Source organism: Vicugna pacos, unplaced genomic scaffold (genome assembly GCF_048564905.1).
Source record: "Vicugna pacos unplaced genomic scaffold, VicPac4 scaffold_14, whole genome shotgun sequence".
NCBI lineage: Eukaryota > Metazoa > Chordata > Mammalia > Artiodactyla > Camelidae > Vicugna > Vicugna pacos.
The window spans coordinates 4,934,435-4,961,527 of record NW_027328735.1 but is presented as its reverse complement, the minus strand read 5'-3'; the positions used below and the strand labels follow the sequence as shown (position 1 = coordinate 4,961,527).

Sequence of the window (27,093 nt, the reverse complement as noted above, 5' to 3'; positions counted from 1 at the left end):
TAGCTAGGAGAACCCTGCTGCAATTATGCTAGTCTATGGAGAACCAGGTGTTCTTCTATCAGTGATGAGAACGCTTAATCATCCGATCATGTTGGGTAAAGCCATTTAACGCAACCAAGTCTGCACCCGCATGATATAGTGCCCACGGGGGCTTGACTCAAGTGAAAGACGATCCACATAAGCTGTGTCTTTTATATCATTGGCGACTTTTACAGTACAGTTCTCTTTCTGACTTGTAGTATTTACCTATACTGTCTTGAAAAATTGAGGCCTAATACAGATTCAAGTTCAGTCAGATTCCCCTCTCTTACCACACTCCCTTCACCCCAGGGAAGACATAAGCACAACATTTGCTGAATCTAGCGGAAGGCCATCGTTTCTAGGTGTGAGCTAAGTATTCAATTCCTATCTATTTCAGCCAAGTTTATTGGACCTTTAAGGAGTTCACTGTTGTTCACAGAGTGTGAAGCTGGAGGAACTCTGATTCTAGGAGGGGCTTGTTTTACTCGTAATGGCTTCATTGCAGCTCAGCTACTGATCCTTCAAAATGGATGCCTGTGTGGATGGGAGGGAAGGCAAGTGCTTGCTAGCTAGGCCCAAACCTGGGAAAAGGCTTACCTGGGCTTGGTGAATTCTGGTCTGAATGGCTTGGGAAGGCCCCTTGGGAAGTGTGGATTCCCATGACCTCTTCCAAGAACAGGAGCGTTTTGATCATCTCTGCCATCTCTTCTCTTGCAGACGTCAGGGACCTTGGACCCGTTCTTGGAGAAGAGAATTGAGGAACTTCCTCAAGTCCACGTTGGCACTCCGTATGTTTCTGCCAGTATCAGCGAGGTTCAATATGTCTCATGAATGTCTTTTGAGCCTGGTATCCTCTACAGCTGTCTCCACGCCAGTATTCTCCATTGTAGCAGAACATCTCTCATCCATGTGTTCGCATCTCTCCTCAATCCGTTCAGCCAGCTTTTCGGCCAGCTTCTCTTCGTGTCTCCCCTAAAGTTGACTTCACCAGGACTGGGCAAGTCTGAAAGTACCTCGGAGCCTCACCAGTAAGCTGATGACAGGCAGATCTTCCACTGTCTGCCCTTTCAGGTTCTGGAAACTGACCTGTGACCTCAGGTCTTTGGGCAGCAGCAGTATCTCGAACTTACACAGCTTCCCGGACCAAACACCTAAGCCAAGCTCCACAGAGGGCGGCAGCCCCTCCATCACACTGATCCACCCACAGAACTCTGCCCGGTTACCTAGGATCCAACAGCCACAACAAGCCTCGCGGTACACACCAACATTCCACCTGGAATCCAACCGCTAACTGCCATCCCCAATGGCTGCTGCATCTTGTCAGTGTTGGGGGAGGGGCTGCATCCGACGAGAAGTTCCTAAGGTACATGTGATTCTACCCACTAGCGTCCCATGGGCCTTTCTTCTTCCCTCTTTCCTTTTGTTCAGATCTCTATGCACAGTACCAATGGAGGGAAGTGTGTCCCTTTTCAGTTGATGGTTTCACACGTCTTTAAACTTTCTAACAGTTCACAGTACACAGAGACCCACTAAAGGAGACTTATGTTCCTATAATATCCGTACACCCGGAATACATATGCGTCGCCTGATTTCTGCTGAAACACCCGCACTCTCAGGACATGGATCCATTGGTTTCATGGGGGCTGAAATTCCAAGAAATGAAACCAACCCCAATGTGCACTTTGCTGTCAGTCTCTTTTGCTCTTAGTACACTTTGGCAGAGCTACTTGCCTTTGTTATAGGCTTCTTACAATTTTTCTCTACGTAGCCTAGAATATGGCATTCCTTCATCCTGTTGGAAGACATACAAGTCTACATCACGGACTAGGAATCCATTTGATTCCAAATCGGCATTAGGGTTAGGTCACGATATGTTCTTATGAATCAAAATTTACGAATATGAATGCACGCCTCCGAATACAAGTGTGCTGAGTACATGCAAGCCGCGATAATGGGTCGATGCATGCTGAATGATCCTTGACATCACCTTAAGTATTTTCTTTTGAATAATCATGGTTCCCTTGGTAAATATCAGCCAACCGTACCATTTTGGTGTTTGTTTTTTGGTTTGATTCTTTGTTGGTCTGCTTCTCGCTTGTATTGCAAACACGACAGGCCATGCATCTCTCCTTAAGCTTGAAACAGAGAGTCAAATAAGCTGATTCACTTAAGAGAGTGCTTCCAATCACCTATGATTTCCTGCTTCCTTCTCCCTTCTTTACGGTTTTGATGTCCTCCTTGCCTACTTCTGGTTTCTTCTTTGCCACTCATGCTATTCTTGCATTTCCAATAATGGTTTCTTCTTTCCATTTCATCTTGCTGCTTTTCTATTCAGGGTAGATTTCTCAACCATTCTTGTAGGATAAGTTTTGAACTGCTGAATTCTTTTAAGATTTGCCGGTTTGTGGAATTTTCTAGCTCTGCCGTTATTAGGACTGGCGGTCATGTGGCATAGGCTCCCCTAGGTGGCAGCATTTGGCCATTCAGGATATGGTCTGTGTCCTGGCACTCCTCCCTCTCCTGCAATATTGCTGCCGAGATATCAGCTGAATCCCCTCTTGAGGTTCCCTTGTGACTATGTTGTTTCCTCCAGGTGCATTGTAAATCACTGTGATATTCGTGAGCTTTGTTGATTTGAATCATACAGCTGCTGGTAGGTCTATTGTGATTCCACCTCCTTTGGATGCTGTGTAATTCCTGAATTCGCATACATGATTCTTTCTTGGCTTTCAGGAAGTTTCAGTCTGATTTTTCTACAGATAAATTTTCAGACATTTTTTGTTTCCTTATCTCTTGCTTTTCCATCTGGGACCCTTATGAATTCTAGTCTTTCATGCCCTGTCTTAACCCAGGGTTCAACAGCAATGTTTACATTGCTTTGCACTTGCTTTCCTATGTCTGCTTCTGACCGAGGTTTTTCTGATCCCATGTCTTCACCGTCATTCACGCGTCCCTCTGCATTATCTAGTCTGCTTACGACTAAATTTTAGCCCTGATATTATCACATCCATTGAGTTTCCTGATATTTTTTGGCTCGTCTTTAGACTTTCTCTTCCCCTTTTCCGGTATTCTGCCTTATGTGATTCTGAGACACTGTTGTTTTTCAGTGATTTCCTGACCTCCATTTTCAACACATGGTCTGGATAGCGTTTTGCAGTCTAGTTGTTTGAAAGCTTATCTTTTGGGCCTTCAATATCTTTGGAACTGAAAATGGTACTTCCTGTTTCTTTTACTGTACTTCTTCACCTCTACTGCTCAGGTAATATCAGGTATGTAATGTGGACTTCTAGGGCTTTGTTAAGTGAAAATTTTAGACTTTTGGCTCTACGCAATTCCATGGGATTTCTGTGCGGACAATTTCTCCTAGACATTGATGCCATATCGTGTTCCTGTGTGTGTTGTCTGGTATATCTCCAATTGCTGTTGTTGCATTAGTTTTGATGAAAAACCAATACTATTTCGATTTGCATAACTTCATTTTGATAATGCTTATCTCACAATTCTGAAAGTGCACAGGACACTTCCTCTTGTGGAAATGAAGCTTTTAAAGGTTCTCAGCTCTGCATTCTGCTCTATGTCATTTTGGAGTGTTTCCAAAACAGCAAACTGAGAGTGCGCTTGTGCTTTGTAGTTCCACGGGAATGTGCCAATGAAAGCAGTTCTTCTCAGAGCTTCTCTGTCTACAGAAACACCAGTGGAAGCATATCTATGGATGTCACATATCAGGGCCTGCTGGAATGATCCCGCAGACCTACCTTGGTGTCCTCGGTGCCGTACCGTGCTGGTGCCATCCAAAATGTAGCATCCGCTTTAGGGAGATAATGCTGTAGGTAATGCTTCCTCTTCTAATGCTGTGGACTTGGACCACTCTTCCTTGTCCTCTCATCCTTGTGGCACGGGTGCACGAAGGCAACCACACAGCTGTTGCGCATCCTGTGCCTCAAACCAAACCATAATCCCAGCCCAGGTTATGAATGTAGCAGATCCTAAGTCTTTTCATTCTGATTTCAAAACCAAGGCCCCCTGGATCCCTCAGACCAGATGAACGATATCTCTGATTCAGCCCCACACGTGCTCTATTGGCAAAATGCCCAATTGGTCCCTGGACCTGCAGATGCACTGGCTGTGGCCATGGGACATATTGGTAATCTCAACCACGTGACCAGTTTTGATGCTTTATCATTGGTACACATTTTGGTTTGCTCTCTTGATTCGACCCACCACATCCCACAATGCACTCCAGATCCCTGAGACTCAGCGTGTGCCATCATTCGTAGCCCTATCCCTCACAGAACGTTGCCTCTGCTACCTCAAATTTGGCAGCTGGGATCTTGGACTCCGAATCAACTGTGGGGATATTTTGCGCTGGTTTCTTTGAGTTCTGTCAGCCAAGCATCTGCTGTGCACTCTTGTAAATCTCAGCACATCACCTTCTATCCCATGTCTCCTGTCCGCTTGAGAGTGTGCGTCCAAGTTAAACAGAGTTTCACCCTTGTTGCTCCATCACCAGGGGTCAAACCCTCACTGGATTCCATTTCCTGCTTTGCCTTCTCCTGCTTCCAGGTGTCCTGAGGCCTCATCCTGTCTTTGGAAGTAACAGACCTCTCTTCGGCAAGTGTCCTGTGCCAAGGGCTGGGTGAGTGGATGTTTCCATTGCTCTGTTCATGGGAGCGAGTGAGTGCAGGTTGCACTTCTTCTCTGCCAACTGGGCTTCGATGAATCAACACTATCCAGATACATTTCACAGAAATGTGATATTTGCTTAGCTCTTTGTTTCTATACAGCCGTGGTGGGAGGGATGGTCCGAATACACCTGTTTTGACATTGTGTTGATATCTCATTTGCAGTCTTTAAGAAGTTTAAAAGAATTCATTTACATGTTTTGGGAGTTATACGGAAATGAAGTTATTTTTTGAAACACACTCAATCGACCTAGAAGCCAGACTTGTCAATTTTGGTAACATTTTGTCAGCTCGACGGAAAACCTAGACAGATAGAATGCAAATTGGCAGTCCAAACTGTTAAAGGGTTCATGTCGGCTCTTTACGGTTGAAGCCTCCGAAACCAACAGGAACCATGAAATAACTATTGGAAACTTGAAATAACCCCCAAACTTGGATACACTTGTGCATTGGTGCCCTTTACTCCCAATGACACCTACTGGCCAATATTGGCATTTCAAGGGGTAACATCCCTCTCTAGGAAAATACAAGAGGAAAGAAACCAAATATATACATTTAGGTTTGAATCCAAAAGCACCTAGAGGCATTCTAGCTAGGAGAACCCTGCTGCTATTATGCTAGTCTATGGAGAACCAGGTGTTCTTCTATCAGTGATGAGAACGCTTAATCATCCGATCATGTTGGGTAAAGCCATTTAACGCAACCAAGTCTGCACCCGCATGATATAGTGCCCACGGGGGCTTGACTCAAGTGAAAGACGATCCACATAAGCTGTGTCTTTTATATCATTGGCGACTTTTACAGTACAGTTCCCTTTCTGACTTGTACTATTTACCTATACTGTCTTGAAAAATTGAGGCCTAATACAGATTCAAGTTCAGTCAGATTCCCCTCTCTTACCACACTCCCTTCACCCCAGGGAAGACATAAGCACAACATTTGCTGAATCTAGCGGAAGGCCATCGTTTCTAGGTGTGAGCTAAGTATTCAATTCCTATCTATTTCAGCCAAGTTTATTGGACCTTTAAGGAGTTCACTGTTGTTCACAGAGTGTGAAGCTGGAGGAACTCTGATTCTAGGAGGGGCTTGTTTTACTCGTAATGGCTTCATTGCAGCTCAGCTACTGATCCTTCAAAATGGATGCCTGTGTGGAGGGGAGGGAAGGCAAGTGCTTGCTAGCTAGGCCCAAACCTGGGAAAAGGCTTACCTGGGCTTGGTGAATTCTGGTCTGAATGGCTTGGGAAGGCCCCTTGGGAAGTGTGGATTCCCATGGCCTCTTCCAAGAACAGGAGCGTTTTGATCATCTCTGCCATCTCTTCTCTTGCAGACGTCAGGGACCTTGGACCCGTTCTTGGAGAAGAGAATTGAGGAACTTCCTCAAGTCCACGTTGGCACTCCGTATGTTTCTGCCAGTATCAGCGAGGTTCAATATGTCTCATGAATGTCTTTGGAGCCTGGTATCCTCTACAGCTGTCTCCACGCCAGTATTCTCCATTGTAGCAGAACATCTCTCATCCATGTGTTCGCATCTCTCCTCAATCCGTTCAGCCAGCTTTTCGGCCAGCTTCTCTTCGTGTCTCCCCTAAAGTTGACTTCACCAGGACTGGGCAAGTCTGAAAGTACCTCGGAGCCTCACCAGTAAGCTGATGACAGGCAGATCTTCCACTGTCTGCCCTTTCAGGTTCTGGAAACTGACCTGTGACCTCAGGTCTTTGGGCAGCAGCAGTATCTCGAACTTACACAGCTTCCCGGACCAAACACCTAAGCCAAGCTCCACAGAGGGCGGCAGCCCCTCCATCACACTGATCCACCCACAGAACTCTGCCCGGTTACCTAGGATCCAACAGCCACAACAAGCCTCGCGGTACACACCAACATTCCACCTGGAATCCAACCGCTAACTGCCATCCCCAATGGCTGCTGCATCTTGTCAGTGTTGGGGGAGGGGCTGCATCCGACGAGAAGTTCCTAAGGTAAATGTGATTCTACCCACTAGCGTCCCATGGGCCTTTCTTCTTCCCTCTTTCCTTTTGTTCAGATCTCTATGCACAGTACCAATGGAGGGAAGTGTGTCCCTTTTCAGTTGATGGTTTCACACGTCTTTAAACTTTCTAACAGTTCACAGTACACAGAGACCCACTAAAGGAGACTTATGTTCCTATAATATCCGTACACCCGGAATACATATGCGTCGCCTGATTTCTGCTGAAACACCCGCACTCTCAGGACATGGATCCATTGGTTTCATGGGGGCTGAAATTCCAAGAAATGAAACCAACCCCAATGTGCACTTTGCTGTCAGTCTCTTTTGCTCTTAGTACACTTTGGCAGAGCTACTTGCCTTTGTTATAGGCTTCTTACAATTCTTCTCTACGTAGCCTAGAATATGGCATTCCTTCATCCTGTTGGAAGACATACAAGTCTACATCACGGACTAGGAATCCATTTGATTCCAAATCGGCATTAGGGTTAGGTCACGATATGTTCTTATGAATCAAAATTTACGAATATGAATGCACGCCTCCGAATACAAGTGTGCTGAGTACATGCAAGCCGCGATAATGGGTCGATGCATGCTGAATGATCCTTGACATCACCTTAAGTATTTTCTTTTGAATAATCATGGTTCCCTTGGTAAATATCAGCCAACCGTACCATTTTGGTGTTTGTTTGTTGGTTTGATTCTTTGTTGGTCTGCTTCTCGCTTGTATTGCAAACACGACAGGCCATGCATCTCTCCTTAAGCTTGAAACAGAGAGTCAAATAAGCTGATTCACTTAAGAGAGTGCTTCCAATCACCTATGATTTCCTGCTTCCCTCTCCCATCTTTAGGGTTTTGATGTCCTCCTTGCCTTCTTCTTGTTTCTTCTTTGCCACTCATGCTCTTCTTGCATTTCCAATAATGGTTTCTTCTTTCCATTTCATCTTGCTGCTTTTCTATTCAGGGTAGATTTCTCAACCATTCTTGTAGGATAAGTTTTGAACTGCTGAATTCTTTTAAGATTTGCCGGTTTGTGGAATTTTCTAGCTCTGCCGTTATTAGGACTGGCGGTCATGTGGCATAGGCTCCCCTAGGTGGCAGCATTTGGCCATTCAGGATATGGTCTGTGTCCTGGCACTCCTCCCTCTCCTGCAATATTGCTGCCGAGATATCAGCTGAATCCCCTCTTGAGGTTCCCTTGTGACTATGTTGTTTCCTCCAGGTGCATTTTAAATCACTGTGATATTCGTGAGCTTTGTTGATTTGAATCATACAGCTGCTGGTAGGTCTATTGGGATTCCACCTCCTTTGGATGCTGTGTAATTCCTGAATTCGCATACATGATTCTTTCTTGGCTTTCAGGAAGTTTCAGTCTGATTTTTCTACAGATAAATTTTCAGACATTTTTTGTTTCCTTATCTCTTGCTTTTCCATCTGGGACCCTTATGAATTCTAGTCTTTCATGCCCTGTCTTAACCCAGGGTTCAACAGCAATGTTTACATTGCTTTGCACTTGCTTTCCTATGTCTGCTTCTGACCGAGGTTTTTCTGATCCCATGTCTTCACCGTCATTCACGCGTCCCTCTGCATTATCTAGTCTGCTTACGACTAAATTTTAGCCCTGATATTATCACATCCATTGAGTTTCCTGATATTTTTTGGCTCGTCTTTAGACTTTCTCTTCCCCTTTTCCGGTATTCTGCCTTATGTGATTCTGAGACACTGTTGTTTTTCAGTGATTTCCTGACCTCCATTTTCAACACATGGTCTGGATAGCGTTTTGCAGTCTAGTTGTTTGAAAGCTTATCTTTTGGGCCTTCAATATCTTTGGAACTGAAAATGGTACTTCCTGTTTCTTTTACTGTACTTCTTCACCTCTACTGCTCAGGTAATATCAGGTATGTAATGTGGACTTCTAGGGCTTTGTTAAGTGAAAATTTTAGACTTTTGGCTCTACGCAATTCCATGGGATTTCTGTGCGGACAATTTCTCCTAGACATTGATGCCATATCGTGTTCCTGTGTGTGTTGTCTGGTATATCTCCAATTGCTGTTGTTGCATTAGTTTTGATGAAAAACCAATACTATTTCGATTTGCATAACTTCATTTTGATAATGCTTATCTCACAATTCTGAAAGTGCGCAGGACACTTCCTCTTGTGGAAATGAAGCTTTTAAAGGTTCTCAGCTCTGCATTCTGCTCTATGTCATTTTGGAGTGTTTCCAAAACAGCAAACTGAGAGTGCGCTTGTGCTTTGTAGTTCCACGGGAATGTGCCAATGAAAGCAGTTCTTCTCAGAGCTTCTCTGTCTACAGAAACACCAGTGGAAGCATATCTATGGATGTCACATATCAGGGCCTGCTGGAATGATCCCGCAGACCTACCTTGGTGTCCTCGGTGCCGTACCGTGCTGGTGCCATCCAAAATGTAGCATCCGCTTTAGGGAGATAATGCTGTAGGTAATGCTTCCTCTTCTAACGCTGTGGACTTGGACCACTCTTCCTTGTCCTCTCATCCTTGTGGCACGGGTGCACGAAGGCAACCACACAGCTGTTGCGCATCCTGTGCCTCAAACCAAACCATAATCCCAGCCCAGGTTATGAATGTAGCAGATCCTAAGTCTTTTCATTCTGATTTCAAAACCAAGGCCCCCTGGATCCCTCAGACCAGATGAACGATATCTCTGATTCAGCCCCACACGTGCTCTATTGGCAAAATGCCCAATTGGTCCCTGGTCCTGCAGATGCACTGGGTGTGGCCATGGGACATATTGGTAATCTCAACCACGTGACCAGTTTTGATGCTTTATCATTGGTACACATTTTGGTTTGCTCTCTTGATTCGACCCACCACATCCCACAATGCACTCCAGATCCCTGAGACTCAGCGTGTGCCATCATTCGTAGCCCTATCCCTCACAGAACGTTGCCTCTGCTACCTCAAATGTGGCAGCTGGGATCTTGGACTCCGAATCAACTGTGGGGATATTTTGCGCTGGTTTCTTTGAGTTCTGTCAGCCAAGCATCTGCTGTGCACTCTTGTAAATCTCAGCACATCACCTTCTATCCCATGTCTCCTGTCCGCTTGAGAGTGTGCGTCCATTTTAAACAGAGTTTCACCCTTGTTGCTCCATCACCAGGGGTCAGACCCTCACTGGATTCCATTTCCTGCTTTGCCTTCTCCTGCTTCCAGGTGTCCTGAGGCCTCATCCTGTCTTTGGAAGTAACAGACCTCTCTTCGGCAAGTGTCCTGTGCCAAGGGCTGGGTGAGTGGATGTTTCCATTGCTCTGTTCATGGGAGCGAGTGAGTGCAGGTTGCACTTCTTCTCTGCCAACTGGGCATTGATGAATCAACACTATCCAGATACATTTCACAGAAATGTGATATTTGCTTAGCTCTTTGTTTCTATACAGCCGTGGTGGGAGGGATGGTCCGAATACACCTGTTTTGACATTGTGTTGATATCTCATTTGCAGTCTTTAAGAAGTTTAAAAGAATTCATTTACATGTTTTGGGAGTTATACGAAAATGAAGTTATTTTTTGAAACACACTCAATCGACCTAGAAGCCAGACTTGTCAATTTTGGTAACATTTTGTCAGCTCGACGGAAAACCTAGACAGATAGAATGCAAATTGGCAGTCCAAACTGTTAAAGGGTTCATGTCGGCTCTTTACGGTTGAAGCCTCCGAAACCAACAGGAACCATGAAATAACTATTGGAAACTTGAAATAACCCCCAAACTTGGATACACTTGTGCATTGGTGCCCTTTACTCCCAATGACACCTACTGGCCAATATTGGCATTTCAAGGGGTAACATCCCTCTCTAGGAAAATACAAGAGGAAAGAAACCAAATATATACATTTAGGTTTGAATCCAAAAGCACCTAGAGGCATTCTAGCTAGGAGAACCCTGCTGCTATTATGCTAGTCTATGGAGAACCAGGTGTTCTTCTATCAGTGATGAGAACGCTTAATCATCCGATCATGTTGGGTAAAGCCATTTAACGCAACCAAGTCTGCACCCGCATGATATAGTGCCCACGGGGGCTTGACTCAAGTGAAAGACGATCCACATAAGCTGTGTCTTTTATATCATTGGCGACTTTTACAGTACAGTTCCCTTTCTGACTTGTACTATTTACCTATACTGTCTTGAAAAATTGAGGCCTAATACAGATTCAAGTTCAGTCAGATTCCCCTCTCTTACCACACTCCCTTCACCCCAGGGAAGACATAAGCACAACATTTGCTGAATCTAGCGGAAGGCCATCGTTTCTAGGTGTGAGCTAAGTATTCAATTCCTATCTATTTCAGCCAAGTTTATTGGACCTTTAAGGAGTTCACTGTTGTTCACAGAGTGTGAAGCTGGAGGAACTCTGATTCTAGGAGGGGCTTGTTTTACTCGTAATGGCTTCATTGCAGCTCAGCTACTGATCCTTCAAAATGGATGCCTGTGTGGAGGGGAGGGAAGGCAAGTGCTTGCTAGCTAGGCCCAAACCTGGGAAAAGGCTTACCTGGGCTTGGTGAATTCTGGTCTGAATGGCTTGGGAAGGCCCCTTGGGAAGTGTGGATTCCCATGACCTCTTCCACGAACAGGAGCGTTTTGATCATCTCTGCCATCTCTTCTCTTGCAGACGTCAGGGACCTTGGACCCGTTCTTGGAGAAGAGAATTGAGGAACTTCCTCAAGTCCACGTTGGCACTCCGTATGTTTCTGCCAGTATCAGCGAGGTTCAATATGTCTCATGAATGTCTTTTGAGCCTGGTATCCTCTACAGCTGTCTCCACGCCAGTATTCTCCATTGTAGCAGAACATCTCTCATCCATGTGTTCGCATCTCTCCTCAATCCGTTCAGCCAGCTTTTCGGCCAGCTTCTCTTCGTGTCTCCCCTAAAGTTGACTTCACCAGGACTGGGCAAGTCTGAAAGTACCTCGGAGCCTCACCAGTAAGCTGATGACAGGCAGATCTTCCACTGTCTGCCCTTTCAGGTTCTGGAAACTGACCTGTGACCTCAGGTCTTTGGGCAGCAGCAGTATCTCGAACTTACACAGCTTCCCGGACCAAACACCTAAGCCAAGCTCCACAGAGGGCGGCAGCCCCTCCATCACACTGATCCACCCACAGAACTCTGCCCGGTTACCTAGGATCCAACAGCCACAACAAGCCTCGCGGTACACACCAACATTCCACCTGGAATCCAACCGCTAACTGCCATCCCCAATGGCTGCTGCATCTTGTCAGTGTTGGGGGAGGGGCTGCATCCGACGAGAAGTTCCTAAGGTAAATGTGATTCTACCCACTAGCGTCCCATGGGCCTTTCTTCTTCCCTCTTTCCTTTTGTTCAGATCTCTATGCACAGTACCAATGGAGGAAAGTGTGTCCCTTTTCAGTTGATGGTTTCACACGTCTTTAAACTTTCTAACAGTTCACAGTACACAGAGACCCACTAAAGGAGACTTATGTTCCTATAATATCCGTACACCCGGAATACATATGCGTCGCCTGATTTCTGCTGAAACACCCGCACTCTCAGGACATGGATCCATTGGTTTCATGGGGGCTGAAATTCCAAGAAATGAAACCAACCCCAATGTGCACTTTGCTGTCAGTCTCTTTTGCTCTTAGTACACTTTGGCAGAGCTACTTGCCTTTGTTATAGGCTTCTTACAATTCTTCTCTACGTAGCCTAGAATATGGCATTCCTTCATCCTGTTGGAAGACATACAAGTCTACATCACGGACTAGGAATCCATTTGATTCCAAATCGGCATTAGGGTTAGGTCACGATATGTTCTTATGAATCAAAATTTACGAATATGAATGCACGCCTCCGAATACAAGTGTGCTGAGTACATGCAAGCCGCGATAATGGGTCGATGCATGCTGAATGATCCTTGACATCACCTTAAGTATTTTCTTTTGAATAATCATGGTTCCCTTGGTAAATATCAGCCAACCGTACCATTTTGGTGTTTGTTTGTTGGTTTGATTCTTTGTTGGTCTGCTTCTCGCTTGTATTGCAAACACGACAGGCCATGCATCTCTCCTTAAGCTTGAAACAGAGAGTCAAATAAGCTGATTCACTTAAGAGAGTGCTTCCAATCACCTATGATTTCCTGCTTCCCTCTCCCATCTTTAGGGTTTTGATGTCCTCCTTGCCTTCTTCTTGTTTCTTCTTTGCCACTCATGCTCTTCTTGCATTTCCAATAATGGTTTCTTCTTTCCATTTCATCTTGCTGCTTTTCTATTCAGGGTAGATTTCTCAACCATTCTTGTAGGATAAGTTTTGAACTGCTGAATTCTTTTAAGATTTGCCGGTTTGTGGAATTTTCTAGCTCTGCCGTTATTAGGACTGGCGGTCATGTGGCATAGGCTCCCCTAGGTGGCAGCATTTGGCCATTCAGGATATGGTCTGTGTCCTGGCACTCCTCCCTCTCCTGCAATATTGCTGCCGAGATATCAGCTGAATCCCCTCTTGAGGTTCCCTTGTGACTATGTTGTTTCCTCCAGGTGCATTTTAAATCACTGTGATATTCGTGAGCTTTGTTGATTTGAATCATACAGCTGCTGGTAGGTCTATTGGGATTCCACCTCCTTTGGATGCTGTGTAATTCCTGAATTCGCATACATGATTCTTTCTTGGCTTTCAGGAAGTTTCAGTCTGATTTTTCTACAGATAAATTTTCAGACATTTTTTGTTTCCTTATCTCTTGCTTTTCCATCTGGGACCCTTATGAATTCTAGTCTTTCATGCCCTGTCTTAACCCAGGGTTCAACAGCAATGTTTACATTGCTTTGCACTTGCTTTCCTATGTCTGCTTCTGACCGAGGTTTTTCTGATCCCATGTCTTCACCGTCATTCACGCGTCCCTCTGCATTATCTAGTCTGCTTACGACTAAATTTTAGCCCTGATATTATCACATCCATTGAGTTTCCTGATATTTTTTGGCTCGTCTTTAGACTTTCTCTTCCCCTTTTCCGGTATTCTGCCTTATGTGATTCTGAGACACTGTTGTTTTTCAGTGATTTCCTGACCTCCATTTTCAACACATGGTCTGGATAGCGTTTTGCAGTCTAGTTGTTTGAAAGCTTATCTTTTGGGCCTTCAATATCTTTGGAACTGAAAATGGTACTTCCTGTTTCTTTTACTGTACTTCTTCACCTCTACTGCTCAGGTAATATCAGGTATGTAATGTGGACTTCTAGGGCTTTGTTAAGTGAAAATTTTAGACTTTTGGCTCTACGCAATTCCATGGGATTTCTGTGCGGACAATTTCTCCTAGACATTGATGCCATATCGTGTTCCTGTGTGTGTTGTCTGGTATATCTCCAATTGCTGTTGTTGCATTAGTTTTGATGAAAAACCAATACTATTTTGATTTGCATAACTTCATTTTGATAATGCTTATCTCACAATTCTGAAAGTGCGCAGGACACTTCCTCTTGTGGAAATGAAGCTTTTAAAGGTTCTCAGCTCTGCATTCTGCTCTATGTCATTTTGGAGTGTTTCCAAAACAGCAAACTGAGAGTGCGCTTGTGCTTTGTAGTTCCACGGGAATGTGCCAATGAAAGCAGTTCTTCTCAGAGCTTCTCTGTCTACAGAAACACCAGTGGAAGCATATCTATGGATGTCACATATCAGGGCCTGCTGGAATGATCCCGCAGACCTACCTTGGTGTCCTCGGTGCCGTACCGTGCTGGTGCCATCCAAAATGTAGCATCCGCTTTAGGGAGATAATGCTGTAGGTAATGCTTCCTCTTCTAACGCTGTGGACTTGGACCACTCTTCCTTGTCCTCTCATCCTTGTGGCACGGGTGCACGAAGGCAACCACACAGCTGTTGCGCATCCTGTGCCTCAAACCAAACCATAATCCCAGCCCAGGTTATGAATGTAGCAGATCCTAAGTCTTTTCATTCTGATTTCAAAACCAAGGCCCCCTGGATCCCTCAGACCAGATGAACGATATCTCTGATTCAGCCCCACACGTGCTCTATTGGCAAAATGCCCAATTGGTCCCTGGTCCTGCAGATGCACTGGCTGTGGCCATGGGACATATTGGTAATCTCAACCACGTGACCAGTTTTGATGCTTTATCATTGGTACACATTTTGGTTTGCTCTCTTGATTCGACCCACCACATCCCACAATGCACTCCAGATCCCTGAGACTCAGCGTGTGCCATCATTCGTAGCCCTATCCCTCACAGAATGTTGCCTCTGCTACCTCAAATGTGGCAGCTGGGATCTTGGACTCCGAATCAACTGTGGGGATATTTTGCGCTGGTTTCTTTGAGTTCTGTCAGCCAAGCATCTGCTGTGCACTCTTGTAAATCTCAGCACATCACCTTCTATCCCATGTCTCCTGTCCGCTTGAGAGTGTGCGTCCAAGTTAAACAGTGGTTCACCCTTGTTGCTCCATCACCAGGGGTCAGACCCTCACTGGATTCCATTTCCTGCTTTGCCTTCTCCTGCTTCCAGGTGTCCTGAGGCCTCATCCTGTCTTTGGAAGTAACAGACCTCTCTTCGGCAAGTGTCCTGTGCCAAGGGCTGGGTGAGTGGATGTTTCCATTGCTCTGTTCATGGGAGCGAGTGAGTGCAGGTTGCACTTCTTCTCTGCCAACTGGGCATCGATGAATCAACACTATCCAGATACATTTCACAGAAATGTGATATTTGCTTAGCTCTTTGTTTCTATACAGCCGTGGTGGGAGGGATGGTCCGAATACACCTGTTTTGACATTGTGTTGATATCTCATTTGCAGTCTTTAAGAAGTTTAAAAGAATTCATTTACATGTTTTGGGAGTTATACGGAAATGAAGTTATTTTTTGAAACACACTCAATCGACCTAGAAGCCAGACTTGTCAATTTTGGTAACATTATGTCAGCTCGACGGAAAACCTAGACAGATAGAATGCAAGTTGGCAGTCCAAACTGTTAAAGGGTTCATGTCGGCTCTTTACGGTTGAAGCCTCCGAAACCAACAGGAACCATGAAATAACTATTGGAAACTTGAAATAACCCCCAAACTTGGATACACATGTGCATTGGTGCCCTTTACTCCCAATGACACCTACTGGCCAATATTGGCATTTCAAGGGGTAACATCCCTCTCTAGGAAAATACAAGAGGAAAGAAACCAAATATATACATTTAGGTTTGAATCCAAAAGCACCTAGAGGCATTCTAGCTAGGAGAACCCTGCTGCTATTATGCTAGTCTATGGAGAACCAGGTGTTCTTCTATCAGTGATGAGAACGCTTAATCATCCGATCATGTTGGGTAAAGCCATTTAACGCAACCAAGTCTGCACCCGCATGATATAGTGCCCACGGGGGCTTGACTCAAGTGAAAGACGATCCACATAATTTGTGTCTTTTATATCATTGGCGACTTTTACAGTACAGTTCCCTTTCTGACTTGTACTATTTACCTATACTGTCTTGAAAAATTGAGGCCTAATACAGATTCAAGTTCAGTCAGATTCCCCTCTCTTACCACACTCCCTTCACCCCAGGGAAGACATAAGCACAACATTTGCTGAATGTAGCGGAAGGCCATCGTTTCTAGGTGTGAGCTAAGTATTCAATTCCTATCTATTTCAGCCAAGTTTATTGGACCTTTAAGGAGTTCACTGTTGTTCACAGAGTGTGAAGCTGGAGGAACTCTGATTCTAGGAGGGGCTTGTTTTACTCGTAATGGCTTCATTGCAGCTCAGCTACTGATCCTTCAAAATGGATGCCTGTGTGGAGGGGAGGGAAGGCAAGTGCTTGCTCGCTAGGCCCAAACCTGGGAAAAGGCTTACCTGGGCTTGGTCAATTCTGGTCTGAATGGCTTGGGAAGGCCCCTTGGGAAGTGTGGATTCCCATGACCTCTTCCACGAACAGGAGCGTTTTGATCATCTCTGCCATCTCTTCTCTTGCAGACGTCAGGGACCTTGGACCCGTTCTTGGAGAAGAGAATTGAGGAACTTCCTCAAGTCCACGTTGGCACTCCGTATGTTTCTGCCAGTATCAGCGAGGTTCAATATGTCTCATGAATGTCTTTTGAGCCTGGTATCCTCTACAGCTGTCTCCACGCCAGTATTCTCCATTGTAGCAGAACATCTCTCATCCATGTGTTCGCATCTCTCCTCAATCCGTTCAGCCAGCTTTTCGGCCAGCTTCTCTTCGTGTCTCCCCTAAAGTTGACTTCACCAGGACTGGGCAAGTCTGAAAGTACCTCGGAGCCTGACCAGTAAGCTGATGACAGGCAGATCTTCCACTGTCTGCCCTTTCAGGTTCTGGAAACTGACCTGTGACCTCAGGTCTTTGGGCAGCAGCAGTATCTCGAACTTACACAGCTTCCCGGACCAAACACCTAAGCCAAGCTCCACAGAGGGCGGCAGCCCCTCCATCACACTGATCCACCCACAGAACTCTGCCCGGTTACCTAGGATCCAACAGCCACAACAAGCCTCGCGGTACACACCAACATTCCACCTGGAATCCAACCGCTAACTGCCATCCCCAATGGCTGCTGCATCTTGTCAGTGTTGGGGGAGGGGCTGCATCCGACGAGAAGTTCCTAAGGTAAATGTGATTCTACCCACTAGCGTCCCATGGGCCTTTCTTCTTCCCTCTTTCCTTTTGTTCAGATCTCTATGCACAGTACCAATGGAGGGAAGTGTGTCCCTTTTCAGTTGATGGTTTCACACGTCTTTAAACTTTCTAACAGTTCACAGTACACAGAGACCCACTAAAGGAGACTTATGTTCCTATAATATCCGTACACCCGGAATACATATGCGTCGCCTGATTTCTGCTGAAACACCCGCACTCTCAGGACATGGATCCATTGGTTTCATGGGGGCTGAAATTCCAAGAAATGAAACCAACCCCAATGTGCACTTTGCTGTCAGTCTCTTTTGCTCTTAGTACACTTTGGCAGAGCTACTTGCCTTTGTTATAGGCTTCTTACAATTCTTCTCTACGTAGCCTAGAATATGGCATTCCTTCATCCTGTTGGAAGACATACAAGTCTACATCACGGACTAGGAATCCATTTGATTCCAAATCGGCATTAGGGTTAGGTCACGATATGTTCTTATGAATCAAAATTTACGAATATGAATGCACGCCTCCGAATACAAGTGTGCTGAGTACATGCAAGCCGCGATAATGGGTCGATGCATGCTGAATGATCCTTGACATCACCTTAAGTATTTTCTTTTGAATAATCATGGTTCCCTTGGTAAATATCAGCCAACCGTACCATTTTGGTGTTTGTTTGTTGGTTTGATTCTTTGTTGGTCTGCTTCTCGCTTGTATTGCAAACACGACAGGCCATGCATCTCTCCTTAAGCTTGAAACAGAGAGTCAAATAAGCTGATTCACTTAAGAGAGTGCTTCCAATCACCTATGATTTCCTGCTTCCCTCTCCCATCTTTAGGGTTTTGATGTCCTCCTTGCCTTCTTCTTGTTTCTTCTTTGCCACTCATGCTCTTCTTGCATTTCCAATAATGGTTTCTTCTTTCCATTTCATCTTGCTGCTTTTCTATTCAGGGTAGATTTCTCAACCATTCTTGTAGGATAAGTTTTGAACTGCTGAATTCTTTTAAGATTTGCTGGTTTGTGGAATTTTCTAGCTCTGCCGTTATTAGGACTGGCGGTCATGTGGCATAGGCTCCCCTAGGTGGCAGCATTTGGCCATTCAGGATATGGTCTGTGTCCTGGCACTCCTCCCTCTCCTGCAATATTGCTGCCGAGATATCAGCTGAATCCCCTCTTGAGGTTCCCTTGTGACTATGTTGTTTCCTCCAGGTGCATTTTAAATCACTGTGATATTCGTGAGCTTTGTTGATTTGAATCATACAGCTGCTGGTAGGTCTATTGGGATTCCACCTCCTTTGGATGCTGTGTAATTCCTGAATTCGCATACATGATTCTTTCTTGGCTTTCAGGAAGTTTCAGTCTGATTTTTCTACAGATAAATTTTCAGACATTTTTTGTTTCCTTATCTCTTGCTTTTCCATCTGGGACCCTTATGAATTCTAGTCTTTCATGCCCTGTCTTAACCCAGGGTTCAACAGCAATGTTTACATTGCTTTGCACTTGCTTTCCTATGTCTGCTTCTGACCGAGGTTTTTCTGATCCCATGTCTTCACCGTCATTCACGCGTCCCTCTGCATTATCTAGTCTGCTTACGACTAAATTTTAGCCCTGATATTATCACATCCATTGAGTTTCCTGATATTTTTTGGCTCGTCTTTAGACTTTCTCTTCCCCTTTTCCGGTATTCTGCCTTATGTGATTCTGAGACACTGTTGTTTTTCAGTGATTTCCTGACCTCCATTTTCAACACATGGTCTGGATAGCGTTTTGCAGTCTAGTTGTTTGAAAGCTTATCTTTTGGGCCTTCAATATCTTTGGAACTGAAAATGGTACTTCCTGTTTCTTTTACTGTACTTCTTCACCTCTACTGCTCAGGTAATATCAGGTATGTAATGTGGACTTCTAGGGCTTTGTTAAGTGAAAATTTTAGACTTTTGGCTCTACGCAATTCCATGGGATTTCTGTGCGGACAATTTCTCCTAGACATTGATGCCATATCGTGTTCCTGTGTGTGTTGTCTGGTATATCTCCAATTGCTGTTGTTGCATTAGTTTTGATGAAAAACCAATACTATTTCGATTTGCATAACTTCATTTTGATAATGCTTATCTCACAATTCTGAAAGTGCGCAGGACACTTCCTCTTGTGGAAATGAAGCTTTTAAAGGTTCTCAGCTCTGCATTCTGCTCTATGTCATTTTGGAGTGTTTCCAAAACAGCAAACTGAGAGTGCGCTTGTGCTTTGTAGTTCCACGGGAATGTGCCAATGAAAGCAGTTCTTCTCAGAGCTTCTCTGTCTACAGAAACAACAGTGGAAGCATATCTATGGATGTCACATATCAGGGCCTGCTGGAATGATCCCGCAGACCTACCTTGGTGTCCTCGGTGCCGTACCGTGCTGGTGCCATCCAAAATGTAGCATCCGCTTTAGGGAGATAATGCTGTAGGTAATGCTTCCTCTTCTAACGCTGTGGACTTGGACCACTCTTCCTTGTCCTCTCATCCTTGTGGCACGGGTGCACGAAGGCAACCACACAGCTGTTGCGCATCCTGTGCCTCAAACCAAACCATAATCCCAGCCCAGGTTATGAATGTAGCAGATCCTAAGTCTTTTCATTCTGATTTCAAAACCAAGGCCCCCTGGATCCCTCAGACCAGATGAACGATATCTCTGATTCAGCCCCACACGTGCTCTATTGGCAAAATGCCCAATTGGTCCCTGGTCCTGCAGATGCACTGGCTGTGGCCATGGGACATATTGGTAATCTCAACCACGTGACCAGTTTTGATGCTTTATCATTGGTACACATTTTGGTTTGCTCTCTTGATTCGACCCACCACATCCCACAATGCACTCCAGATCCCTGAGACTCAGCGTGTGCCATCATTCGTAGCCCTATCCCTCACAGAACGTTGCCTCTGCTACCTCAAATGTGGCAGCTGGGATCTTGGACTCCGAATCAACTGTGGGGATATTTTGCGCTGGTTTCTTTGAGTTCTGTCAGCCAAGCATCTGCTGTGCACTCTTGTAAATCTCAGCACATCACCTTCTATCCCATGTCTCCTGTCCGCTTGAGAGTGTGCGTCCAAGTTAAACAGTGGTTCACACTTGTTGCTCCATCACCAGGGGTCAGACCCTCACTGGATTCCATTTCCTGCTTTGCCTTCTCCTGCTTCCAGGTGTCCTGAGGCCTCATCCTGTCTTTGGAAGTAACAGACCTCTCTTCGGCAAGTGTCCTGTGCCAAGGGCTGGGTGAGTGGATGTTTCCATTGCTCTGTTCATGGGAGCGAGTGAGTGCAGGTTGCACTTCTTCTCTGCCAACTGGGCATTGATGAATCAACACTATCCAGATACATTTCACAGAAATGTGATATTTGCTTAGCTCTTTGTTTCTATACAGCCGTGGTGGGAGGGATGGTCCGAATACACCTGTTTTGACATTGTGTTGATATCTCATTTGCAGTCTTTAAGAAGTTTAAAAGAATTCATTTACATGTTTTGGGAGTTATACGGAAATGAAGTTATTTTTTGAAACACACTCAATCGACCTAGAAGCCAGACTTGTCAATTTTGGTAACATTATGTCAGCTCGACGGAAAACCTAGACAGATAGAATGCAAATTGGCAGTCCAAACTGTTAAAGGGTTCATGTCGGCTCTTTACGGTTGAAGCCTCCGAAACCAACAGGAACCATGAAATAACTATTGGAAACTTGAAATAACCCCCAAACTTGGATACACTTGTGCATTGGTGCCCTTTACTCCCAATGACACCTACTGGCCAATATTGGCATTTCAAGGGGTAACATCCCTCTCTAGGAAAATACAAGAGGAAAGAAACCAAATATATACATTTAGGTTTGAATCCAAAAGCACCTAGAGGCATTCTAGCTAGGAGAACCCTGCTGCTATTATGCTAGTCTATGGAGAACCAGGTGTTCTTCTATCAGTGATGAGAATGCTTAATCATCCGATCATGTTGGGTAAAGCCATTTAACGCAACCAAGTCTGCACCCGCATGATATAGTGCCCACGGGGGCTTGACTCAAGTGAAAGACGATCCACATAATTTGTGTCTTTTATATCATTGGCGACTTTTACAGTACAGTTCCCTTTCTGACTTGTACTATTTACCTATACTGTCTTGAAAAATTGAGGCCTAATACAGATTCAAGTTCAGTCAGATTCCCCTCTCTTACCACACTCCCTTCACCCCAGGGAAGACATAAGCACAACATTTGCTGAATCTAGAGGAAGGCCATCGTTTCTAGGTGTGAGCTAAGTATTCAATTCCTATCTATTTCAGCCAAGTTTATTGGACCTTTAAGGAGTTCACTGTTGTTCACAGAGTGTGAAGCTGGAGGAACTCTGATTCTAGGAGGGGCTTGTTTTACTCATAATGGCTTTATTGCAGCTCAGCTACTGATCCTTCAAAATGGATGCCTGTGTGGAGGGGAGGGAAGGCAAGTGCTTGCTAGCTAGGCCCAAACCTGGGAAAAGGCTTACCTGGGCTTGGTGAATTCTGGTCTGAATGGCTTGGGAAGGCCCCTTGGGAAGTGTGGATTCCCATGACCTCTTCCAAGAACGGGAGCGTTTTGATCATCTCTGCCATCTCTTCTCTTGCAGACGTCAGGGACCTTGGACCCGTTCTTGGAGAAGAGAATTGAGGAACTTCCTCAAGTCCACGTTGGCACTCCGTATGTTTCTGCCAGTATCAGCGAGGTTCAATATGTCTCATGAATGTCTTTTGAGCCTGGTATCCTCTACAGCTGTCTCCACGCCAGTATTCTCCATTGTAGCAGAACGTCTCTCATCCATGTGTTCGCATCTCTCCTCAATCCGTTCAGCCAGCTTTTCGGCCAGCTTCTCTTCGTGTCTCCCCTAAAGTTGACTTCACCAGGACTGGGCAAGTCTGAAAGTACCTCGGAGCCTCACCAGTAAGCTGATGACAGGCAGATCTTCCACTGTCTGCCCTTTCAGGTTCTGGAAACTGACCTGTGACCTCAGGTCTTTGGGCAGCAGCAGTATCTCGAACTTACACAGCTTCCCGGACCAAACACCTAAGCCAAGCTCCACAGAGGGCGGCAGCCCCTCCATCACACTGATCCACCCACAGAACTCTGCCCGGTTACCTAGGATCCAACAGCCACAACAAGCCTCGCGGTACACACCAACATTCCACCTGGAATCCAACCGCTAACTGCCATCCCCAATGGCTGCTGCATCTTGTCAGTGTTGGGGGAGGGGCTGCATCCGACGAGAAGTTCCTAAGGTACATGTGATTCTACCCACTAGCGTCCCATGGGCCTTTCTTCTTCCCTCTTTCCTTTTGTTCAGATCTCTATGCACAGTACCAATGGAGGGAAGTGTGTCCCTTTTCAGTTGATGGTTTCACACGTCTTTAAACTTTCTAACAGTTCACAGTACACAGAGACCCACTAAAGGAGACTTATGTTCCTATAATATCCGTACACCCGGAATACATATGCGTCGCCTGATTTCTGCTGAAACACCCGCACTCTCAGGACATGGATCCATTGGTTTCATGGGGGCTGAAATTCCAAGAAATGAAACCAACCCCAATGTGCACTTTGCTGTCAGTCTCTTTTGCTCTTAGTACACTTTGGCAGAGCTACTTGCCTTTGTTATAGGCTTCTTACAATTCTTCTCTACGTAGCCTAGAATATGGCATTCCTTCATCCTGTTGGAAGACATACAAGTCTACATCACGGACTAGGAATCCATTTGATTCCAAATCGGCATTAGGGTTAGGTCACGATATGTTCTTATGAATCAAAATTTACGAATATGAATGCACGCCTCCGAATACAAGTGTGCTGAGTACATGCAAGCCGCGATAATGGGTCGATGCATGCTGAATGATCCTTGACATCACCTTAAGTATTTTCTTTTGAATAATCATGGTTCCCTTGGTAAATATCAGCCAACCGTACCATTTTGGTGTTTGCTTGTTGGTTTGATTCTTTGTTGGACTGCTTCTCGCTTGTATTGCAAACACGACAGGCCATGCATCTCTCCTTAAGCTTGAAACAGAGAGTCAAATAAGCTGATTCACTTAAGAGAGTGCTTCCAATCACCTATGATTTCCTGCTTCCCTCTCCCATCTTTAGGGTTTTGATGTCCTCCTTGCCTTCTTCTTGTTTCTTCTTTGCCACTCATGCTCTTCTTGCATTTCCAATAATGGTTTCTTCTTTCCATTTCATCTTGCTGCTTTTCTATTCAGGGTAGATTTCTCAACCATTCTTGTAGGATAAGTTTTGAACTGCTGAATTCTTTTAAGATTTGCCGGTTTGTGGAATTTTCTAGCTCTGCCGTTATTAGGACTGGCGGTCATGTGGCATAGGCTCCCCTAGGTGGCAGCATTTGGCCATTCAGGATATGGTCTGTGTCCTGGCACTCCTCCCTCTCCTGCAATATTGCTGCCGAGATATCAGCTGAATCCCCTCTTGAGGTTCCCTTGTGACTATGTTGTTTCCTCCAGGTGCATTTTAAATCACTGTGATATTCGTGAGCTTTGTTGATTTGAATCATACAGCTGCTGGTAGGTCTATTGGGATTCCACCTCCTTTGGATGCTGTGTAATTCCTGAATTCGCATACATGATTCTTTCTTGGCTTTCAGGAAGTTTCAGTCTGATTTTTCTACAGATAAATTTTCAGACATTTTTTGTTTCCTTATCTCTTGCTTTTCCATCTGGGACCCTTATGAATTCTAGTCTTTCATGCCCTGTCTTAACCCAGGGTTCAACAGCAATGTTTACATTGCTTTGCACTTGCTTTCCTATGTCTGCTTCTGACCGAGGTTTTTCTGATCCCATGTCTTCACCGTCATTCACGCGTCCCTCTGCATTATCTAGTCTGCTTTCGACTAAATTTTAGCCCTGATATTATCACATCCATTGAGTTTCCTGATATTTTTTGGCTCGTCTTTAGACTTTCTCTTCCCCTTTTCCGGTATTCTGCCTTATGTGATTCTGAGACACTGTTGTTTTTCAGTGATTTCCTGACCTCCATTTTTAACACATGGTCTGGATAGCGTTTTGCAGTCTAGTTGTTTGAAAGCTTATCTTTTGGGCCTTCAATATCTTTGGAACTGAAAATGGTACTTCCTGTTTCTTTTACTGTACTTCTTCACCTCTACTGCTCAGGTAATATCAGGTATGTAATGTGGACTTCTAGGGCTTTGTTAAGTGAAAATTTTAGACTTTTGGCTCTACGCAATTCCATGGGATTTCTGTGCGGACAATTTCTCCTAGACATTGATGCCATATCGTGTTCCTGTGTGTGTTGTCTGGTATATCTCCAATTGCTGTTGTTGCATTAGTTTTGATGAAAAACCAATACTATTTCGATTTGCATAACTTCATTTTGATAATGCTTATCTCACAATTCTGAAAGTGCGCAGGACACTTCCTCTTGTGGAAATGAAGCTTTTAAAGGTTCTCAGCTCTGCATTCTGCTCTATGTCATTTTGGAGTGTTTCCAAAACAGCAAACTGAGAGTGCGCTTGTGCTTTGTAGTTCCACGGGAATGTGCCAATGAAAGCAGTTCTTCTCAGAGCTTCTCTGTCTACAGAAACACCAGTGGAAGCATATCTATGGATGTCACATATCAGGGCCTGCTGGAATGATCCCGCAGACCTACCTTGGTGTCCTCGGTGCCGTACCGTGCTGGTGCCATCCAAAATGTAGCATCCGCTTTAGGGAGATAATGCTGTAGGTAATGCTTCCTCTTCTAACGCTGTGGACTTGGACCACTCTTCCTTGTCCTCTCATCCTTGTGGCACGGGTGCACGAAGGCAACCACACAGCTGTTGCGCATCCTGTGCCTCAAACCAAACCATAATCCCAGCCCAGGTTATGAATGTAGCAGATCCTAAGTCTTTTCATTCTGATTTCAAAACCAAGGCCCCCTGGATCCCTCAGACCAGATGAACGATATCTCTGATTCAGCCCCACACGTGCTCTATTGGCAAAATGCCCAATTGGTCCCTGGTCCTGCAGATGCACTGGGTGTGGCCATGGGACATATTGGTAATCTCAACCACGTGACCAGTTTTGATGCTTTATCATTGGTACACATTTTGGTTTGCTCTCTTGATTCGACCCACCACATCCCACAATGCACTCCAGATCCCTGAGACTCAGCGTGTGCCATCATTCGTAGCCCTATCCCTCACAGAACGTTGCCTCTGCTACCTCAAATGTGGCAGCTGGGATCTTGGACTCCGAATCAACTGTGGGGATATTTTGCGCTGGTTTCTTTGAGTTCTGTCAGCCAAGCATCTGCTGTGCACTCTTGTAAATCTCAGCACATCACCTTCTATCCCATGTCTCCTGTCCGCTTGAGAGTGTGCGTCCAAGTTAAACAGTGGTTCACCCTTGTTGCTCCATCACCAGGGGTCAGACCCTCACTGGATTCCATTTCCTGCTTTGCCTTCTCCTGCTTCCAGGTGTCCTGAGGCCTCATCCTCTCTTTGGAAGTAACAGACCTCTCTTCGGCAAGTGTCCTGTGCCAAGGGCTGGGTGAGTGGATGTTTCCATTGCTCAGTTCATGGGAGCGAGTGAGTGCAGGTTGCACTTCTTCTCTGCCAACTGGGCATCGATGAATCAACACTATCCAGATACATTTCACAGAAATGTGATATTTGCTTAGCTCTTTGTTTCTATACAGCCGTGGTGGGAGGGATGGTCCGAATACACCTGTTTTGACATTGTGTTGATATCTCATTTGCAGTCTTTAAGAAGTTTAAAAGAATTCATTTACATGTTTTGGGAGTTATACGGAAATGAAGTTGTTTTTTGAAACACACTCAATCGACCTAGAAGCCAGACTTGTCAATTTTGGTAACATTTTGTCAGCTCGACGGAAAACCTAGACAGATAGAATGCAAATTGGCAGTCCAAACTGTTAAAGGGTTCATGTCGGCTCTTTACGGTTGAAGCCTCCGAAACCAACAGGAACCATGAAATAACTATTGGAAACTTGAAATAACCCCCAAACTTGGATACACTTGTGCATTGGTGCCCTTTACTCCCAATGACACCTACTGGCCAATATTGGCATTTCAAGGGGTAACATCCCTCTCTAGGAAAATACAAGAGGAAAGAAACCAAATATATACATTTAGGTTTGAATCCAAAAGCACCTAGAGGCATTCTAGCTAGGAGAACCCTGCTGCAGTTATGCTAGTCTATGGAGAACCAGGTGTTCTTCTATCAGTGATGAGAACGCTTAATCATCCGATCATGTTGGGTAAAGCCATTTAACGCAACCAAGTCTGCACCCGCATGATATAGTGCCCACGGGGGCTTGACTCAAGTGAAAGACGATCCACATAAGCTGTGTCTTTTATATCATTGGCGACTTTTACAGTACAGTTCTCTTTCTGACTTGTACTATTTACCTATACTGTCTTGAAAAATTGAGGCCTAATACAGATTCAAGTTCAGTCAGATTCCCCTCTCTTACCACACTCCCTTCACCCCAGGGAAGACATAAGCACAACATTTGCTGAATCTAGCGGAAGGCCATCGTTTCTAGGTGTGAGCTAAGTATTCAATTCCTATCTATTTCAGCCAAGTTTATTGGACCTTTAAGGAGTTCACTGTTGTTCACAGAGTGTGAAGCTGGAGGAACTCTGATTCTAGGAGGGGCTTGTTTTACTCGTAATGGCTTCATTGCAGCTCAGCTATTGATCCTTCAAAATGGATGCCTGTGTGGAGGGGAGGGAAGGCAAGTGCTTGCTAGCTAGGCCCAAACCTGGGAAAAGGCTTACCTGGGCTTGGTGAAT

General features: G+C 45.1%; 1 long non-coding RNA gene across 1 annotated transcript; it reads left to right on the top strand.

Moving 5' to 3' along the window:
• Nucleotides 1-1,299: 1,299 nt before the first annotated feature.
• On the top strand, nucleotides 1,300-6,224 carry LOC140692652 (uncharacterized). Its single transcript, XR_012068234.1, has 3 exons — nucleotides 1,300-1,384; nucleotides 4,585-4,657; nucleotides 6,031-6,224. It is a non-coding gene; the product is annotated as an uncharacterized lncRNA (long non-coding RNA).
• The last annotated feature ends 20,869 nt before the right edge of the window (nucleotides 6,225-27,093 follow it).